The 20,233-nt window shown below is 42.5% G+C and overlaps 1 protein-coding gene across 2 annotated transcripts in view; it reads left to right on the forward strand.

Annotated features, from left to right (window-relative positions):
• The first annotated feature begins 3,666 nt into the window (after positions 1-3,666).
• LOC117429817 (zinc finger protein 609-like) overlaps positions 3,667-20,233 on the forward strand; it is a 79,292-nt gene continuing 62,725 nt past the window's right edge. Inside the window, exon 1 of one of the 2 annotated variants that reach the window (XM_058994961.1) lies at positions 3,667-4,152. The gene's annotated coding sequence lies outside the window, so the exon portion shown is untranslated. The remainder of the gene's footprint in view (positions 4,153-20,233) is intronic. The other variant, XM_058994960.1, reaches the window with a different exon arrangement.

Raw genomic sequence — 20,233 nt, forward strand, 5'->3', positions numbered from 1 at the left:
ATTAATATTGCTTTCCCAGGCAGTGCTGTACTGTTGTCAATCTATGTTAGGAAGATGCTTCCTTCTGCCATGTGAACTCAAGCATGATCATTTTTCTGTTGCCAGGCAACAGACAGAAAATCCCTGGAGCCCACATTCAATAAAAGTAGTCGACTGGGGTTGCCTCTGTTGTGACACAAACAACAAACAAAATGCCTCAATTTGTGTAATAATGTCAGGAGATCTCTTCCTGTTAATTAATTAATTAATTGCCAGTTTGAGTGTTTATTTTCCAAAGCGATCAGGATATCCCTTTCAGTGAGGCCACAAGATTCATGTTATTAAAAAACAACAAAGTACAAAGAAAACCTTCATAAAATGATACGGTAAGGGGTGGTGGTTATTATTACTAAGAATAGTTTAGTTTGAATTTAAGGACATGTTTATGCATAAATCACAAGAACGGATCTTGTACTCAGGAACTACTGTTAAAAATAACTTGTTTAAATACTGTCTCAATAACTACTAGAAACATTGATGTTTGTGCATGAGCAGTGAAGGAAAGCTTGAACAGAACACCACAAACAGAACAAAGGAACTTCAAGCTACTCTTCTGAAGCCTTTGAAACTCACTACCCTGATGCAGTTACAGCATTTCTTCACCGGTGGCACTGTGTGATGTGCACAAAAAATGATTTTGTTGTGGAGATCCTTAATAAGCACACATTATTAAGATTATACTTTTTTCTTTTTTTTCACATGGGAAATTTGCAAAAACCCTGGGATCAATATCCATTTTTTGACCCATTAAACCTGAGGGTTAGCCACTCGTAACACAGGAGTCAATGTGCTAATGCTAGGGCATCTTTTGTCCCTTCTATTTATGTGGTGCTTGTTATTTTCACTAGTGATGGCCTTGAGAAAATCAGGCCTCAGTGAAATTAGTTTTAAAAATAGCTGGGGGAAAAAACACAAATCTAGAGGTCAGTTGACTGGAGCAGCTGAGGTTAAAGGAATCCCAGAAGTACGCTCTGTTCAAATTGCAAAAAAACCAGACTGAAAATAATATAGATTCATGCTTTAGAGATTGCACTCCACTATAAACCTTATAGTATTTCCAATATGAAGTTGCAGTATATTTCTCTGCTTGTAACGTCTTTCAACAGCATAATACAGAAGGCTTACATAGTCCACAGTTATTTGAGAGGCCTGTTTCCATTAGATATTCTTAAAGAGATTCCAATTACATTTTCAGATTACTGTCCCAATAGGCCAGATCAGCCACAGTGTCTTTATATTAGGAAGATGCAACATAATCTGATGCACAGTGGTGTATTGACAGCAAAACAAAAGGAGACTTGATCCATGGTAGCTGATCAATACATGGCACTTGCTCTTTCTTCTAATCACAAGATCTTAGCTTTCTTACATATGTCTAGGGCAGCTACTAGAACTGAAGAGCAGCTTCTGGACTCAGGTAAAAGCATCTTAACACAGACGTATCACAATAAAAACCAGACCATATTTGTGTAATTGCAATAGGAGCCACACAGAATGACAGTAAACACCATCAGAGAATGTGTTTTGAAATGGTGCTTTAATGTTGGTCTGCAAGTGGGCATGATGTAGGGAGTGGCTCTAAACCAAGTTCTATCAGGCAGATGGATTTTCTGTGATGCTACCACTGAGCGCTCTCTGTATCAGACAGACAACGTCCATGCTGACCGTCCTCAGGGTCTTGCCAATATCCAGGAGGGATACTCATGTAAGACTGTGTAGCTTTGGTTCCACAGTTGGAGGGGTCAGCCATTTGATCATGTTAGTCTTGCCCGCATGGATCTCTCAGAACTACATTTCCCATCACTCTCCCGCTAACTGGTAAATCCATCTCAGTTACATATGTGAGCAGGAGGATGATGGGAAATGTAGTTCTGAGAAGTCCATGCAGGTATATGGGAAGCCATCCTGAGGCAGGGAATCCAATTTAAGTTTAAAAAAGTGGTCAAAATGTAAAAAAAATAAATAAAACAGTACACACACCTTACGTAAGCAGTTGTAGCAACACAACATGTAACACAATAAAATAAAAAGGTCCTTATGTACTCTTTAAATCAAAATGGGTTAGGAGGCATGAGTCTGATGCAAAGGCAGTCACTAAATAGCGTTTTTAACAGGATCCGGGCCTGGCTGCTAATGAGACTGTTAGCTTGGAAACTCCTAAAGGAATGTAGACATCAGATGCCTAGATCCCAAAGGCAACGTTATAATAAGGGTGGTGTGTACCATCAACGTGCTCTCCCTAGCTTCCCGACGCCTTTTAACTAAATAAAACTGGAAGACACTGACACTAATAGCTTAAAAAAAATAATAAAATCTGCCGCCAAGTTCTTTTTAAGCGTTCTTTTTTTTAAAGTTTGTTTTATAGGAAATCAGGGTTTTGTGAATGTAAAATGTAAAACTGTTTGCACTTTTGTATTTTTTACACTAACACTCAAATGTGCAAATTAAATTTGGAGCACAGGTACATGTCCATTGTGGTCCGTTGCTGAGCAATCACAAAATAGGTTTTTGCTAGCGACAAAATAAATAAATAAACAAATAAATAAAAACCTTTACATTTAGTGTATTGTTTTAAAATATTGTATAAACATAATATTGTTTTTTGCTTGTATAAAATATGAAAATAAATTTAAAAAATTGCAATAACGTTATTTTTTGCTATTTATATTATCTTTTTATTTACGTCATCTATTTTTATTTTAAGACGCACAGTCTACTGTCGTTGAAACTTCAACTGTATCAGTAGGCCTATGTACTGGTAACTTTGAATAGACAGAAGCATTAATGGGGATTATACAATATAGAATCTGGAATACAACCGTTTGAACCGATCACTGTTCGATTCTGGAACCCAAGCGACCCCGCAAAGCGTTTTAAATAAATTATGAATAATATACTTATTATTATTACTTGAATGTTTAACTTCATCACAGTACAACATACATATATAGGTAAGTCCCCTTTCGTCCTTCATTTTCGTAAAAACGCATTATAATTTGGACTAACTATGCTACCAAAAAGTTGACTCACACTAAAGTCAAATAACTTTTTTAATCTATCATTTAGATGTTATAGTAAACTTATAATTATATACTGTATATAAATTATGAAGATTGAGAAACGCCAGGGTAGTCTAATAGTATAGCAGATCATGATAACTTGTTTGAAATATACTGACATGCTTTATCTTGATGAGTAGAAGCCTAGTATTAAGTTATTAGTTTACTGTGAGATGTTTGCTTAACAGGATGTCCAGAAATATCAAACATACTGTCGGATTACGTCGCCTACTGTCACCATTATTGAAGTACAATTCACATTAAAATTAAAACGAAGTACTGCAAACACCACGTTTATGTACACCCTTGTTGTAATCCTGCCATTGTATAAGTGTTATTATCTTCCACCTCCTGTAAGGTTCCCATTGTTTCACATACATACATACACACATATTAGTGCAAAAAAAAACAAAAAAAACACAACAATGTCTGTGATACAGCAAATATGACTTCATATATGAAGCTGTTTGGTAAGTATTGGTGTTCAATTAAATATTATAAACTCTAAATTGTGTGCCAATGTAGTAAATGTAATTTGTTCCGTTTCCTCACGGTAGAATCCGGCTCCGGTTGTTTCTTCATACTCTCTCTCTCTCTCTGTTGACGGTTCAATCCGAGAGAATCCAGGCCGGGTTTTCCGCCCGTTCGTCCTCCGTGTTGCTTACATTGTATCAATCTCCCAGCATTGAAATATACAAACAGCCATCAAGATATAGTATAGATTCAACAAAACCAAATCAGGGATTAAAACTGGAGTCGAAACCGGTTGGAAATTGGATTGTATACCGGGGAGACGGAGCAGATGTTGATCTCAAACCGGGGCCGAAATTCAACCTAAAATACTAATTTTAGCCGGTATTTTTCAATTTTGAACAGGATCTCAACGTGTGATGGCTGCAGTCCAGTAAGCTGGCCTTTCCTTCTTGCCCTGCTGTTGGATTTCTTTGGGGTTTCATTTCAAGTATTTTCGGCTCGTTTTAGCCCGTTTTTAAAAACTTCCCGGATCTATGGAGTGTACTTAAATATTATTTGGTGGATCGGGGTCGGATGTGGGGTAAGTGTTGGAATTTCAGACGTTTTTTCTGCCTGTGAATATTTACAACTGCATGCTTTGCTAAAAGCTCTTTGTCTGAGAGACTGTGTTGTACATTTGAACCCTAACCCAGAACACCAGATTCAGTTCAATCCTTATCCCGATTGTGTTTCTCGGTTTAATAAAAAACACATTTACGTTTGAGCCACCGCTGTATTTTATTATTATTTTTTAGCTGAAATGTGGAATAATGTGTAATAGTTGCACGTTCGGCTTGGACACAGTGATTTAAAAATGGCAATGCAGTTTCCAGATATATGTAATGCACATATCTATAAAAACAAGCAGAGGAAATGGTATAGGTTGATGTTACTGTTAGTCAAGGTTTAATTATTTACACGTGTGTAAAACCTCCAGCGTTGCATGTTATTGATACTTTGCATGGGCTTTTCGTTTTTTGTCCTGAATCACATCAGCTCAGTTGCTGCTTGTTCTATGAAGGTCCTAATGCGAGATAATCCTTTTTTATTTTACAGTAGGATATTCCGCGGTGGAATAGTTGTATCTAACACCATGTGACAACGTTGGTCGTTTTTAATTTGTCTGAGATATATATTTTTATTTTACAAACTTAGTAACTCTTCCACATGCTCTGTCAGGGAAAAAAAACAAAAAACCGCGGTCTTTTTTTTTTTTGTTTTTATTAACGATTCGTTGGTTTTGGCCGTTTTTTAATTTTGGCAGAGGCAGATGAAATCACACTAAACGCGTTATATGCATGCCCTCGAAACGTGCAAATTACATTTGTTTTGGGCCTGCGCGTAATGGTCATCTGTCGATTGCTGTTTTCAAATGCTGCTGTGCACACTGAGTTTAGGTCCCAATTTTAGAGATCGTTTCCAAGACTTACCATGTGTGGAAATAATATCGAGTTGGGATTGGAGACTCGTGCATCTTGACGCAATATTCAAATCTCATTGGCCAACTATTTATGAAATGATTTCAAAATCAGATTTTACTTTTTTGTTGTTGTCTCGAAATAGAAACCCCTTAGTCTTAAAAAACAGAACAATAACCAGATGGTGTGATTTGATAACATACCGTGATTTTTACACATATTTTTGTTGGTTCGGAGCTGATTTCACCCCAAAACGCTTCTAGTTTTAAATTGGCCTACATGGAGGACTTTCCCGGAAACCTCAGTAATTAACACAAAGACTAGACTGGTTTCCATCGCTCCGATAGCGGTGATTAACTGCCATTTTAGGAAACGACTTCCAAGTTGGTCGCTTAAAAAAAGGAAAAAAACATCCTGTATGCTGCTTTTTTTTATATACACGTTAAATTGAAACGACGAGGTAGTCTGTGGCGTTTCTGGTTCATTGATCACCAAGAAACTGAATTCAAGTGCAGCTGTACATTTTATTTTGGCTGTTCTCAACCCGGTGTAAACGACAACACATTTCCACCATAGTGTAGTTTTATCACAAGATTAAAAAAAAAAAAAAAACTTTTTCCCTAAACTCATGGACTTTCAGTTTTGTTATTCCTAATTACAGATGACTGCAGTTAGACTCGGTGCTTGTATATCTGGTCTGGCAATGCAATTTAGCAGATTGAGGAACTTTAGGATTATTGGCACCGCCATCATTATTAATGGGCCCTGTAGCTGTATTAACGGGCACTGTCTGTGTTAAGGAAGCGTCCCATTGTCAAGATAGTTTGCAATTAGAGTCGTATTTGTTGTCTTGAGTTCTTTTGGGGTAGGATGTTGCCCCATACTGTAGCTGGAATTTTGTAAAAATTCCTTTGCTGATTGGTTGTTAATATGCTTACAGTCTGTACTCCCAGCGGTGGAAGAACATTCACTTTTAACATTGGTTTAGAGTTAAGAGGGTAACCCACCACCCAGCAAGGTCATTTACTCTTAATGTAGCCAGGAAATACATCTTTCAATGAGTCAGCATGCAGGCTGTAGCCTGGGTTTTGTGTGGGTTCATGTGTAATTTGCAGGGTCAAGTGAACCAAGAGTGGTGGCTCAACCCTCTAGATAGATACAAATCTTAATGTCAATGAATGACCCCCATACAGAAACAAAGACTTCTTTTACTAAATCTATGTTAAGTCTTATTAATTCAGTATTTTTTCAAAGAGCTGATTTAAAAAAAACAAACAAACAAAAAAAAAAAAAGTACCAATCATTATTATTTATTTCTTAGCAGACGCCATTATCCAGAGCGACTTACAATTGTTACAAGATATCACATTATTTTTACATACAATTACCCATTTATACAGTTGGGTTTTTACTGGAGCAATCTAGTTAAAGTACCTTGCTCAAGGGTACAGCAGCAGTGTCCCCCACCACGGATTGAACACACAACCCTCCGGTCCAGAGTCCAGAGCCCTAACCACTACTCCACACTGCTGCCCAAATCATGACCATAGGAGATTAAGAATTGGAAAGACATAAAGGAGAAAAAATGGAAAAAACAAGACCACGATTCAAGTTCAATTTGAAGTTAATAAAATAGCACTATACTTGTCCTTTAGAAGTAACAAACTACTTCTCAGAGGTAAGATTAGTTAGTTCTAGTGAATTGAAACAGCAGCAAAAATTCAGACTCGGCTACGCATACAGTATTAAAGCCCAGTGTGAAAATGTGGGTTTGAGAATTGACACGTTTCAGATGCAATACAAGCTTATTTCACACTGTTTAATGTGATCACTGCGGGCCTGATAGAAACGTGATGTAGGAAAGGTCAGTTGGAAGCAGACACTGTTGTAATTGTGTGAGGCTCGTATGATTGAATTGCAATGCAGAGTGCAGCTCCACCCAGCTGTTTACAGTTGTTTTGTAGCCAGGCCCTGTCAAACACACTCCCTGAGATGGAGGGGAGCAGTAACAGGAGAAGTTACAGTATTCCTTAGAAAAAGATTGACCAAGACTTCAGAAATGTTCTGGCATCTTATTATTGGCAACATTTTATAACGCCACTTTCTGCGCTGAAAATTCATGTCAGTCTTGTTTTTTTTTAACCATTCAAAGCAGCTCTACAGATTTAGAATGTTTAAACCACAGCTACCTTATCACATCCTGTAGTTTAGGGTAGCCTCCCTCCCACAGTGCACCAGTCAGGGTGGCACAGAAGTGATAACTAAGCAGTGTGGCACTGCAGGGTGTGTGTTGTGGGATGTCGCAGTGCCTTGGTTGTGTGATATAGGACAATATTCACTGTCAGATGTTGAAGTAGCAAGGGAGCACAGTACACACTTATTTTAAAATATAAGGCCCATCATAATGTTACTGATTTGCTGGCATTTAGCGAGCAAAGGTGTTTTTAAAATGAGTCCGCAAAGTGTGATTGCTACCTTTCCTACCATGTAAATGTGCGGCCTGTTATTTTGTTGTCATTCTGCCCTCTTGACCTCTCCCTGAACTCTCAGGTAGTGCCTGGGGAATGTCATGTGACTCCTTGCTGTCTGCACAACATGAGCCCTATTTTTTCTTGGGCTCAAGCAGGGTTAGTTAGAACCAGAAGGGTACATGCTACACGTTGCATACCACAGGGATAGAGAGGATACACAAACGTTCGAAGTGGATGACACAAAAAATCAGCGAGTGAGTGAAAACACAAACACAGAGGTCCCGAGTTGTTTTTTTTTTATGTGTTTTATTAACAAATTGATTGTTTGAGTTCCACACAAAGAACCATCTGTATGTTATCTGTTTAAACCACACAATTAAGATAGATTTAGTTAAATCATTTGTTTTTGTTTGACGGAGCTCTGAATTCGAAGCTTGGCAAAACCACTATTGTGATGTAATTGCTACAAGCTAGTCGTTGAAATAAATTAAAAAAAATGCTTTGGAAGTTGGAACACTTGAAGTATAAAGCATAGTCTCCTTGTTAGTGGATGAGCTTTTGCCTCTGTGCCGCTTCTCTCTCTACCCCTCTCCTGTCAGCTACTGTAAAAACCACGGCAGGTGAATTATCAAGGGCTATGTAGAGACCTCAGAGGTGTTATATTACCTGCCGAAGCTGCTGCAGAGATAATCAGCCGTAGAAAAGCACAATAGGGATTTGCTGTTATGTTAAAGCATGTCAAATGCTTGTAGAAATTGATTTGTTTCAGTGAGTTGCTGAGCTGAATGGATATTATTTGTGGTGTTCTTAATTTGCTTATAGATCTAAACGACCTGAAATGCTGAACTACAGTAAAGGCAAATTGTATTGTACAATATAAACCTTGCGATAGTCTAGGCCTGTGGGGTTCCATGTAGTAGGGCCCATATCTACGATAGATGCCCACAGTCCAAAATAGAACCTAAAAATACAAAGCTATTTTACACAATGCACTCTAGTAAGCAGCATTTACATTGCAGATAATTGACCTTCTCTTCGCTAAGTGTCACTGTCCATTACTTAGACTGTGGTTGGGGATTGCCAATCTCAATTACTGGGAAGGTAATGACTGCTGCATTTTCCAGTAGTGCTGAAATGTCCCAGATGACAGGAATATAGTGCAGCCAAAAGGATATGAAACTAGTCACAGAGAGAGCTACTTCTTCCTTCCTTCTTGTCTGGAAAGAGGGCAGGGATTGGGGGGTGGCAACAGGAGTGCTGCCACAGTAACAAGCTGTAGCTTGTTTTGCATTTAAATGGTTTCGTAATGTTTTAATGAAGAACCCAGGTTGGATAAAGAAAATGAGTGACATATTCCAGTATACATGGGATTACTGGTAAGAATGGAAAGATTGCTTGGTTAATTCCGTGTAAGTGCTGGAACAAACGCAAGCTAAATCTTTATCTCCTAGCAGTGATTTAGAGGGAAAAACAGATTTCTAAAAATAAAATCGATGATGTAAAGAGCTTAACGTTTTTTGAAGTGGGTTTGTTTACATTTGAATGTGTTTGTCTGCCACAGACACCAGAAACAAAAATAGTGTGCAGTGTGCCTTGAAATATCAAACCAGCATTGGGAAATGTAATCACACAATGAGACCCAGAAATATTGTGGTTTTCATACTGAAGCTGGAAGACATCTTGTCCATGGTGGCAGGCTACACAGTAACTGTAATTCAGCTTTTGGGTGGCAGCCATCTTGAGTGGCAGTCGAAACATGACTTGATATGGAACCTTTCCTATGGGTTTTTTTTTCTTAAAGAAATCCTTTGGGACAAAGAAAACATAGACTCCTTATATAATCCTATGGGGCAAAATAAAAATCCGATGGATTCTTTTGACTTGCACTTTTAATTGAATAGTGGCCTTTTAAAAGAGACTTCTGCCTGTGATGGAAGACCTAGCACAGTACTGGATTCAACAGGGATATAAGTTATTTATGAAGGTAGAGTAGATTGATTTGGAGACTGCTTTTAGAGGAGTCATTCAGTTAATGAGGACACCATTGTATTTAATTCAGAGGCTTTTTATAGCCTGCATATTTTGACCCACCCCACCCCCATAATAGTTTGAAGTATTGTATACTAATGATGGATGTGTGCTAATTGGATGATTCATTTGAAATATTTCCTCAGTAAATTCCCTCTGGTGAAGCGTGAGGGGAGAAGTGTTTCTATTGAGCTGGTTTGGGTAGTTATTATGAGTGAATGTTGTGGTGGAGTGACTCAAGCAATACCCAGCTTTCTTTCATCTCGGTTCTACGATTAATTTTCCATAGCACAAACTGTGTAGTGTATTTCATTTTACATCTGAATGTGTTTGATTCTTAATGGTTTTGCATTGTGAGAATTGGCTAGCAACTTGGAAGTGAATGTATTGTTTATCCTCCTCGCTCCTATTAGTTAAACTAAATTTGGCTGTGAAACGCGTTATTTGCGTTACGTGAGACCACAAAAGCATACAAAATATAGACTGATCTTTGGGACCCTGAAATATTGAATGTTCAAATAAAATGTTTGACATACTGAAAAAAAAAAGGACAGAGGAGGAGAAGTTTTAATTTGCTCGATTTCAGAAATGTTCTTTTAGTCTTGCCCTGAGTTTTTCAATAACTGAAAGTCGATTTCTCTCTTGTGCATGTCGTGTATGAATATAAGCGTGAGTAAGGTTGTCTGAAAAGCTTCTCGTTTAATTGGGACAGCTGCATAAGGCTGCTACGCACCAGACGCGCTGCGACAAATTAATTACAACCTATACTTTTGATAAGTATCTTTCACAACACAGGCGACGCAAAATAAATAGGATTGAATCCTCTTTATAGTGATTTTCCTCACACGACAACTATGTAATTGAGCAATTACAGAACAGCTTCAATGCACAGTGTCCACCAGGGTGAAACAGTATCCATATTGACAAAGGAAAAAATAATACTTGCCGTTGAAAAATACCCATCGTGTCTGTGCGGGTGTATACGGTCATGTCGCTGCGAAAGTATCTTGTCGCCCGATGAAAAATTGCATCGCTTCTGGTGTGTAGCGGCCTTTATTCAAGGTATTTGTACATTTCCCGATAAAGCAGCACTGACTGGATCAAACGGATCACTCTTTAACAAGTTAAAACCTTGCATAAACACCTACCAAGCTGGAAACTGGTGCAGAGCATTCGCTGAGACATGAGCATGTGATGTTATATCCATGCATTTTTCACTTCAGTTCTCTTTGGAGGTCGTTTGCGTAAAGGATCTAAATCAATGTTTAATGTTCCATGAAGATACAGCAGAGGTGCTTGCAGTCAGGAGGCATGTCACCTGTTGTAACCACAAAGGCTTTCTCTTCTTTCTCACACTCTGTTTAGCAAGAAAGCAGCATATCATTCTCATCTCTGTTTAAGGTATTGATGTATTGTTCACACAAAGAAAACAAGCGTCAGGACATAACGGGAATTTTCAAATAACTATGTAACTTGGACTGATAAAAAGTTGATATAAAATCATTGCTGTTATGTGTTTTTTTAAACATATACTCAATCAGCAATCTTCGAAGTTTTGTTTCCTACTATTGGCACAGTTAATATTTTTCATTGTTTTGTATTTTTTTCTTAATTTTCTGTCATGAACCCCTCAAAATCTCATAACCGACACCCAATAGAAAACTTGTTAAAACTGAACACTGTTGTTAGATAGATTTATAAAAGTGGTATTTCTAGTATTGTAATTTTTTTGTTATGTATATTTCACCCAATAATTACAAACTTATTGTTTTTAATTTAAATTATTTAAATTTCTACCTCATAACCGACACTCTATTAAATAACATTTTCATAAGTTTTTTTCCTGAGGAAAAAATAAATCCTAAGCAAACAGTACTTAGACAGATGTGGAGTGTTTTGCAAATAGAAAACAAGTATAGCATTTGTTTTTTAAACTTATTTCATATTTCTTTAAATTCTAATTTTAATTACAATGTTGGTTATGAGTGTGGGGTGTCGGTTATGAAAGCTCTGTGTTGGTTATGAGTTTCTTTCTCAGCACTTCATCTTATAGCTAAATCCTTGGGTGCAATTCATTAAATCATCAGAAGAAATGGTTACAGACTGCAGGCCGTCCTTCTATATCATATTCAAGTTGACATGTTACCCTTTGAGCCCTTCATTTAAATACATTTAAAAACTATATACAGTGCCGTGAAAAAGTATTTGCCCCCTGTCTGATTTTCTACATTTTTGCACATTTTTCACATTGTATTTGGTCAGAATTTTTTGTGGGTTGTAGTAGTATATAGAGGGAGTCTGAGAGAAAAAATGACCCCAAAGTTTGGTGCTTCTTTCATTTGTTTGGTGTTCAAGGTAATCAAACATGCAATCTTCAGGTGTGAAAAAGTTATTGCCCACCCTAGTTAACTAAATTAAAGGGATTATTAGGGTCAGCTTTTTGAGTACTTTGGTTAACAACCAGGCCTGATTTGGGATAGTCCTGCCCAATATAAATCTGACTAACTTTGGCCCTTACCATCAGTGAAGTTGTCAGCACACAGGTTCTAGAGGCACATCATGCCACGAACAAAAGAAATTCCTGAAGACCTCCGGAAAAAAGTTGTTGATGCCTATCAGTCTGGAAAGGGTTACAAAGCCATTGCTAAGGCTCTGGGGCTCCACCAAACCACAGTCAGAGCCATATTGTCCAAATGGAGAAAGTTTGGGACAGTAGTGAATCTTCTCAGGAGTGGCCGTCCTGCCAAAATCTCTCCAAGAGCAAGGCGTAAAATCGTCCAGGAAGTCACAAAGAACCCTAGATCAACATCCAGGGATCTGCAGGCCTCTCTCGCCTTGGCTAAGATCAGTGTTCATGACTCCACCATCAGAAAGACACTGGGCAAAAATGGGATTCATGGCAGAGTAGCGCGGTGGAAACCATTGCTCACTAAGAAGAACATGAATGCGCGTCTCAAGTTTGCAAAAAAGCACCTGGATGATCCTCAAGAGTTCTGGAACAATGTTCTATGGACAGATGAGTCAAAAGTGGAACTTTTTGGCCGACATGGGCCCCGTTATGTCTGGTGAAAACCAAACCCTGCATTCCACAGTAAGAACCTCATACCAACGGTCAAGCATGGTGGTGGTAGTGTCATGGTTTGGGGATGCTTTGCTGCATCAGGACCTGGATCCCTTGCCATTATTGCAGGAACCATGAATTCTGCTCTGTATCAGAGAATTCTACAGGAGAATGTCAGGCCATCCGTCTGTGAGCTGAAGCTGAAGCGCAGCTGGGTCATGCAGCAAAACAATGATCCGAAACACACAAGCAAGTCTACATCAGAATTTGTATTTTTCAGTTTGTATTTCCAGGTTTCTTATCTTTTGCTCAAGGAACTTTGCTTTTTCTGTGGCCTTTATGATCTTTCTTCTTTGGAAGTATTCTCTTTTATCTGTCTTCCCCTTCCCAAGACTTTTTCTAGAGGTGCACGGTGATTCATGCGTTTGGACCTGTCCTGCTCCAGATACAGAAGGCCTTTCTGCACTCTTATTACCCTTATTTACAGGATGATGTGGTGTTGATTGTGGAGTGACAGCAGTCAATTCTTTTAGTTGTCGGTCTGTCTTCTGTTTCTTATGAAAAGCCTTTGTCCAATTCTTTCTTCTACCTCTCTGTACCATATCTGACACTTCACTTATTGGCATGTATTTCTTTTTACTTCTTTCCCTTTCCTTTGCTAGGTACTTATTTTGTCTCTCAATATAATTTTTTCTTCTTTCCCTGTATCTTCTAAACTTCTCACAAATACACAGCTCAGCCTTGCTATATGCAAAGACATCTTATTAATATCTTAACTATCGGCTCAGAGAAAATCTGTATCCGGAAGAGAATACAAAACTGATTGTAACCCTAACTATTTCTATATAATGGGATTTTAGTGTTATTAATGTTTGACACCCCAAAAAATGATTTGAAGTATACAAGTAAATAATATAAAAACCATAACCATTTTTCTTGTTTTTGAAGTGTCGGTTATGAGAAAAATTGTAAGGTGTCGGTTGTGAGAAATTTCACTTCTTTGTCCATTTACAACAAACAGGGCAGCCATTGTTTTCCATTTTCAATGTAATAACAATGAGGATGAAGTAAATTTATATTAAATACATGTACATTTCATAAATATTTTTATTTCCATGTTTTGCTAGCGGTGTTGGTTATGAGCTACACAAGTGTGCCAGGCGGCACTAGTGAGTTAAACGGTAATATTTTAAAAATAATGAAGAGCATATTTACCTCTGTCTCCAGTCCTTCCCTACAGAATCCCTTGACCTTTCACCTTGTTTGAAAGACTTTATTGATATGTTGTCATTTCTACACAGAAAGTCAGTGTGTGTCGGTTATGAGATTTTGTGTGCAAAACTCTGGGACATGCATAGAATGGTGTATAAATAGAAAATGACATAGCTTTTCTCATATTTAACATATGTTTTTGAAACAACTTAAATACTTATTTCAGATTTTTGTATAAAAACATAACACTATAATAATTAAATGTATAACATTTCACTCTGAAACTTAAAAATCAAACTCTGGGACAGGGGTCGGTTATGAGATTCAAAATATGAAAGTACAAAAAAAGGCAAAAACATTTTTAAAATGTATTAATAAGTTATTGTGCAGCGTAGATTAAAATGTTACCTTTCTAAAAATATATAATTTTCAATAGGAAATTAATTTGTTTTGAGAAATATGTCAGCCGGACACCAAGTTACATAGTTATTTGAAAATTCCCCAACAGGGTTTCATGAATGCATTTCTGCTTCCTGCTGACACTGAAGTGTTAACTTACTCTGCTGCAGTTACACTTTTTAAAGTGAGACCCTGTGCTTTAGGCTGGCTTCTGGTTTCAAATCTGTGCTAAATCTTTAAAGCGTGATTTTCCCAAACCGAACCGAAACTGAATTCTTTGCTGCATGTAGACAGTTCATTTTAACATCCCTTAATCATTTTAGTATGGTGTGACAGGAATGGCTGAGGGTCTGACGTCACGGCAGAAGAAGGGACCACAACAACAAAAAGGTATTGTGCAGTGGCGCGGGCGCCGTTTTATTTAATGAATCCAAAAATAAAATAAATATTTAAACAAAAGAACACTTGCTCACAGAGCAAAATAAAAGTGTAAACAAAAACAAATCTCGAACACAAAATCCAAAATAAATAAACCATACAGGTCAGGCTGGGCAGTCGCTGTCACTGTTCCTGTAGGCTATGCTTTAGTTTCGTTTTTAAATAAACCTTCTCTCGCTCTCCGTCTCTATCACCCACACAAAACACCCACCCCGAGCTGGAGAGCTGCAGGCTTTTTATATTCAGGTGACCATCTCCCGATTAGCAACAAAATTAATCACTTAATTAATTCGGGAGATGGCCACCTTCTGCACGAGTTTTTTCATTACACCTGGCAGAGGACGAGCACCGATCTCGCCTCTGCCAGGACATGTTTTAAAACTAAACAAAACAATAACAAACATACAGCGCTCGCCGTCATGCATACAACAATCAAAATAAACAAACACAAAATAACACAGGAGCGGAGGGGGAACCCTCGTTCTAAAAATAAACAAATCAATGTACAGGGCTGCTCGCCCTGTTACATATCCCCCCCCTTGTGCAAAGCACACATGGCCCAACGGCCACCTTCCCCCTCAGTCTCATAGTCCCGGAAGAGGGGAAAGCCCAGTGTCCATGGGGGTGGCCATGGTGGGATGTCCTCCACCCCCCAATTCTTCATGGCCGGCAGCTCCCTCTTCCGGGGCTCCCGCCACACTCTCTCCTGCCGCGAAATTGCGGCTGGGGGAGCTGGTCTCCTGACCTTCCCCCTCCTCTTCATGGCCAGCAGTTCCCCTCCGTGGGGCTCTGACCACACAGACTCCGGACGCGAAAGTGCGGCTGGGGGAGCTGGTCTCCTGACCTCCCCCCCCTTCTTCATGGCCGGCAGTTCCCCTCCGTGGGGCTCCGACCACACAAACTCCTGCCGCGAAAGTGCGGCTGGGGGAGCTGGTCTCCGGACCTCTCCCCCTTTCTTCATGGCCGTCCGTTCCCCTTCGTGGGGCGCCGGCCATAGCGTAGTGATCCCAGGCGAAACCGGATCCCTGGCGACCCCAGGCGAAGCCGGATCCCTGGCGACCCCAGGCGACGGCAGCGGACCCTCGGGAGGCGACGGCAGCGGACCCTCGGGAGGCGACGGCAGCGGACCCTCGGGAGGCGACGCAGGACCGGCAGCAACCCTAGGAGACGCAAGGGAAACACAGGCGACCCCAGGCGATGCCGACGGCGGGAGGGGAGCCCCTGGCCATGAAGGCGGCAGCAGGAGCTCCACTTCTCCCAATGGTGGTGGTGGTGGAGGTAGAGGTAGCTCCTGCTCCTCTCCTCTAGACGGTAAAGGCGGCAGGGGCTCCTCCTCTTCTGGCGGCCAAGGCGGCATGGGCTCCTCCCCTTCAGGCGGCCAAGGCGGCAGGGCTTCCTCCCCTTCAGGCTGCGAAGGCGGCAGGGGCTCCTCCCCTTCAGGCTGCGAAGGCAGCAGGGCTTCCTCCCCTTCAGGCTGCGAAGGCGGCAGGGCTTCCTCCCCTTCAGGCTGCGAAGGCGGCAGGGCTTCTTCCCCTTCAGGCTGCGAAGGCGGCAGGGCTTCCTCCCCTTCAGGCTGCGAAGGCGGCAGGGCTTCCTCCCCTTCAGGCTGCGAAGGCGGCAGGGCTTCCTCCCCTTCAGGCTGCGAAGGCGGCAGGGCTTCCTCCCCTTCAGGCGGCCCAGGCGGCAGGGCTTCCTCGCCTTCTGGCCGAGGTGGTAGGGGCTCCTCCCCTTCAGGCGGCCAAGGCGGCAGGGCTTCCTCCCCTTCAGGCGGCCAAGGCGGCAGGGCTTCCTCCCCTTCAGGCGGCAGGGCTTCCTCCCCTTCAGGCGGCCAAGGCGGCAGGGCTTCCTCCCCCTCAAGCGGCCAAGGCGGCAGGGCTTCCTCCCCTTCAGGCGGCCAAGGCGGCAGGGCTTCCTCCCCCTCAAGCGGCCAAGGCGGCAGGGCTTCCTCCCCTTCAGGCGGCCAAGGCGGCAGGGGCTCCTCCCCTTCAGGCGGCCAAGGCGGCAGGGCTTCCTCTCCTTCAGGCTGCGAAGGCGGCAGGGCTTCCTCCCCTTCAGGCTGCGAAGGCGGCAGGGCTTCCTCCCCTTCAGGCTGCGAAGGCGGCAGGGCTTCCTCCCCTTCAGGCTGCGAAGGCGGCAGGGCTTCCTCCCCTTCTGGCTGCGAAGGCGGCAGGGGCTCCTCCCCTTCTGGCAGCGAAGGCGGCTCCTCCCCTTCTGGCAGCGAAGGCGGCTCCTCCCCTTCTGGCAGCGAAGGCGGCTCCTCCCCTTCTGGCAGCGAAGGCGGCTCCTCCCCTTCTGGCAGCGAAGGCGGCTCCTCCCCTTCTGGCAGCGAAGGCGGCTCCTCCCCTTCTGGCAGCGAAGGCGGCTCCTCCCCTTCTGGCAGCGACAGGGAAACCAGCAGACATGTTCCCTCTGCTGGTTGTGGTGGAAGCGGAACCAGCAGGCATGCTCCCTCTGCTGGTGGTGGTGGTGGGAGCAACATGTCGTCCTCCCACGGAGACGGAGGTGGCACCAGCAGGTATTCTCCCTCTGCTGGCGGAGGTGGGAGCGACTCACAGTCCTCCCAGGGCGGTGGAGGTGGAACCAGCAGGAATGCTCCCTCTGCTGGCGGTGGGAGCGACACGTCGTCCTCCCACGACGGTGGAGGTGGAACCAGCAGGAATGCTCCCTCTGCTGGCGGAGGTGGGAGCGACACACAGTCCTCCCATGGAGACGGAGGTGGAACCAGCAGGCATGCTCCCTCTGCTGGCGGAGGTGGGAGCGACTCACATTCCTCCCAGGGCGGTGGAGATGGCACCAGCAGGTATGCTCCCTCTGCTGGCGGAGGTGGGAGCGACTCACAGTCCTCCCACGGCGGTGGAGGTGGAACCAGCAGGTATGCTCCCTCTGCTGGCGGAGGTGGGAGCGACTCACAGTCCTCCCACGGCGGTGGAGGCGGCACCAGCAGGTATTCCCCCTCTGCTGGCAGGTACCTGGGCTGTGGACCTTCGACCTTCCCCTTCTTGGGCCGTGGACGCACCGACTCCCCCCTCTCGGGCCGTGGACGCACCGACTCCCCCCTCTCGGGACGTGGACGCACCGACTCCCCCCTCTCGGGACGTGGACGCACCGACTCCCCCCTCTTGGGCTGTGGACGTTCGGGCTCCTCCCACTCAGGCGCAGGACGTTCGGGCTCCTCCCTTTTAGGCGCAGGACGTTCGGGCTCCTCCCTTTTAGGCGCAGGACGTTCGGGCTCCTCCCTTTTAGGCGCAGGACGTTCGGGCTCCTCCCTTTCAGGCGCAGGACGTTCGGGCTCCTCCCTTTTAGGCGCAGGACGTTCGGGCTCCTCCCTTTTAAGCGCAGGACGTTTGGGCTCCTCCCTTTCCAGGTCCGTGTTCCCTCTCTGCCTCCTTCTCCTCACCTTCCGCTCTCTCCCCTCTCGCTCCTGGTAGACCCAGTCGATCTGGGTCATCCACTCCTCTCCCTGGTATTGGGTGGGGCAGATGGCCACGGTGTGCCTAAACTCCCCACAACCAGGGCACCACTCATTCACCACAACAACCCCTGGTGGCCGCTGTTGCAGCTGCTGCTGTCTCCTCATCCTCCTTCCTCCCATCTTCCTTCCTCCCATCCTCCTCTTCACTCTCCACACAATCAAAAACCGAGAAAAAAAAAATGAAAAAAAATGCAGTACCCTCTTCTGCCTGCGTCCTGGAGGCGCTGCGACCCCACGCAGGACACCACGTGTGACAGGAACGGCTGAGTGGTCTGACGTCACGGCAGAAGAAGGGACAACAAAAACAAAAAGGTATTGTGCAGTGGCGCGGGCGCCGTTTTATTTAATGAATCCAAAAATAAAATAAATATTTAAACAAAAGAACACTTGCTCACAGAGCAAAATAAAAGTGTAAACAAAAACAAATCTCGAACACAAAATCCAAAATAAATAAACCATACAGGTCAGGCTGGGCAGTCGCTGTCACTGTTCCTGTAGGCTATGCTTTAGTTTCGTTTTTAAATAAACCTTCTCTCGCTCTCCGTCTCTATCACCCACACAAAACACCCACCCCGAGCTGGAGAGCTGCAGGCTTTTTATATTCAGGTGACCATCTCCCGATTAGCAACAAAATTAATCACTTAATTAATTCGGGAGATGGCCACCTTCTGCACGAGTTTTTTCATTACACCTGGCAGAGGACGAGCACCGATCTCGCCTCTGCCAGGACATGTTTTAAAACTAAACAAAACAATAACAAACATACGGCGCTCGCCGTCATGCATACAACAATCAAAATAAACAAACACAAAATAACACAGGAGCGGAGGGGGAACCCTCGTTCTAAAAATAAACAAATCAATGTACAGGGCTGCTCGCCCTGTTACATATGGTAACATAAATCAAAAGTTATGACTTACCTGATTTAATTATGACAGCCCTCAGTGGGGATAACCGCGGCTTAGTCTGGGTGTTGAGATGTCTAGGGTTCTCTTTTTAGGTTTGCTGATGAACAGTGCTGTGCTAGTACTTGCAGGCATATGGAAACACTCAGCCTGCACATCTTAATTTAAAGCTTGGTTAAACAATTAATCCGAAGAAGTGAAAAGCTGAAGATGGAAGTTTTTGAGCTTCAAAAAAAAAAAATTAATTGAGTCTGGTGTGTGTGTGTGTGTGTGTGTGTGTGTGTGTGTGTGTGTGTGTGTGATAAACGACTCTGTGTTGACCTAATAAGAAAATTAATGATGCTAAACTCGCTAAAACCAGCCAAATGCAAAAGTGCTGAAAGAAAATAAAATGTTAATTGAGGTCTAGAACCACTGTGAAACTGGAGTAAGCAGTAAACTGGGCAATGCTACAAACATGGATGCTACTGACAAATGTGTGGAAGCTGCTAGCTTCACTTACTGTGACTGTATTGGAATTCGTTTTGTTTGTCTGATTTACTGTTGCACTGATTGCATACTTGTGATTTGTTTCCTGCTCAACTAAAAGGATGTAGTTGTGATGCAGTTGTTTCATGGTTATGGTTAGGGTTGGGGTTGTGGAGCTACGAAACACTATGTACCAATTCCTTTCTTTTTGTCTGCTTGTAAAATGTATTTTCAAAATGAGATCTGGTTTGAAAACGGAGTGCTAATAGTTTCATCCTTTTCTCTGGGGTGTCTGTCTCAAGTGACACAAGTCAATTAAATAGCTCTTAACCATAAAAGAAATGCTTCTCACTGATTGTAGCTAAAAATAGCAGAATATTGACCAGGTTAAACCAGGCCGTTCAGTGCTGTATTTACATGCACATTCTAATCTGGTTGTAACTTGAACTGTGGAGGCTTCAGTTCCAGCATGCTTTCAGTAGACCTGGCCTGTATCAAGCTTGAACTGAACTAAGTAATAATGTCTGTGTGCTCTGTTGGCAAGTTAGGGACATGCTGGTGGATTGAGGGACGGAAAAGATGTATGTTCAAGTATATTACAGTTTCATTTAGCTATAACAGTTTAGTGCTGGGGGGTTTCTCACATATTAATATATTCATCCAAAATTCAAACGTTCATTTTAATGTTGAATAAAAAATATGTACTGTAAGTGTTACTATTCTAGAAGAAATCTCTCTGGAATAAAAAAA

Source organism: Acipenser ruthenus, chromosome 21 (assembly GCF_902713425.1).
Source record: "Acipenser ruthenus chromosome 21, fAciRut3.2 maternal haplotype, whole genome shotgun sequence".
NCBI lineage: Eukaryota > Metazoa > Chordata > Actinopteri > Acipenseriformes > Acipenseridae > Acipenser > Acipenser ruthenus.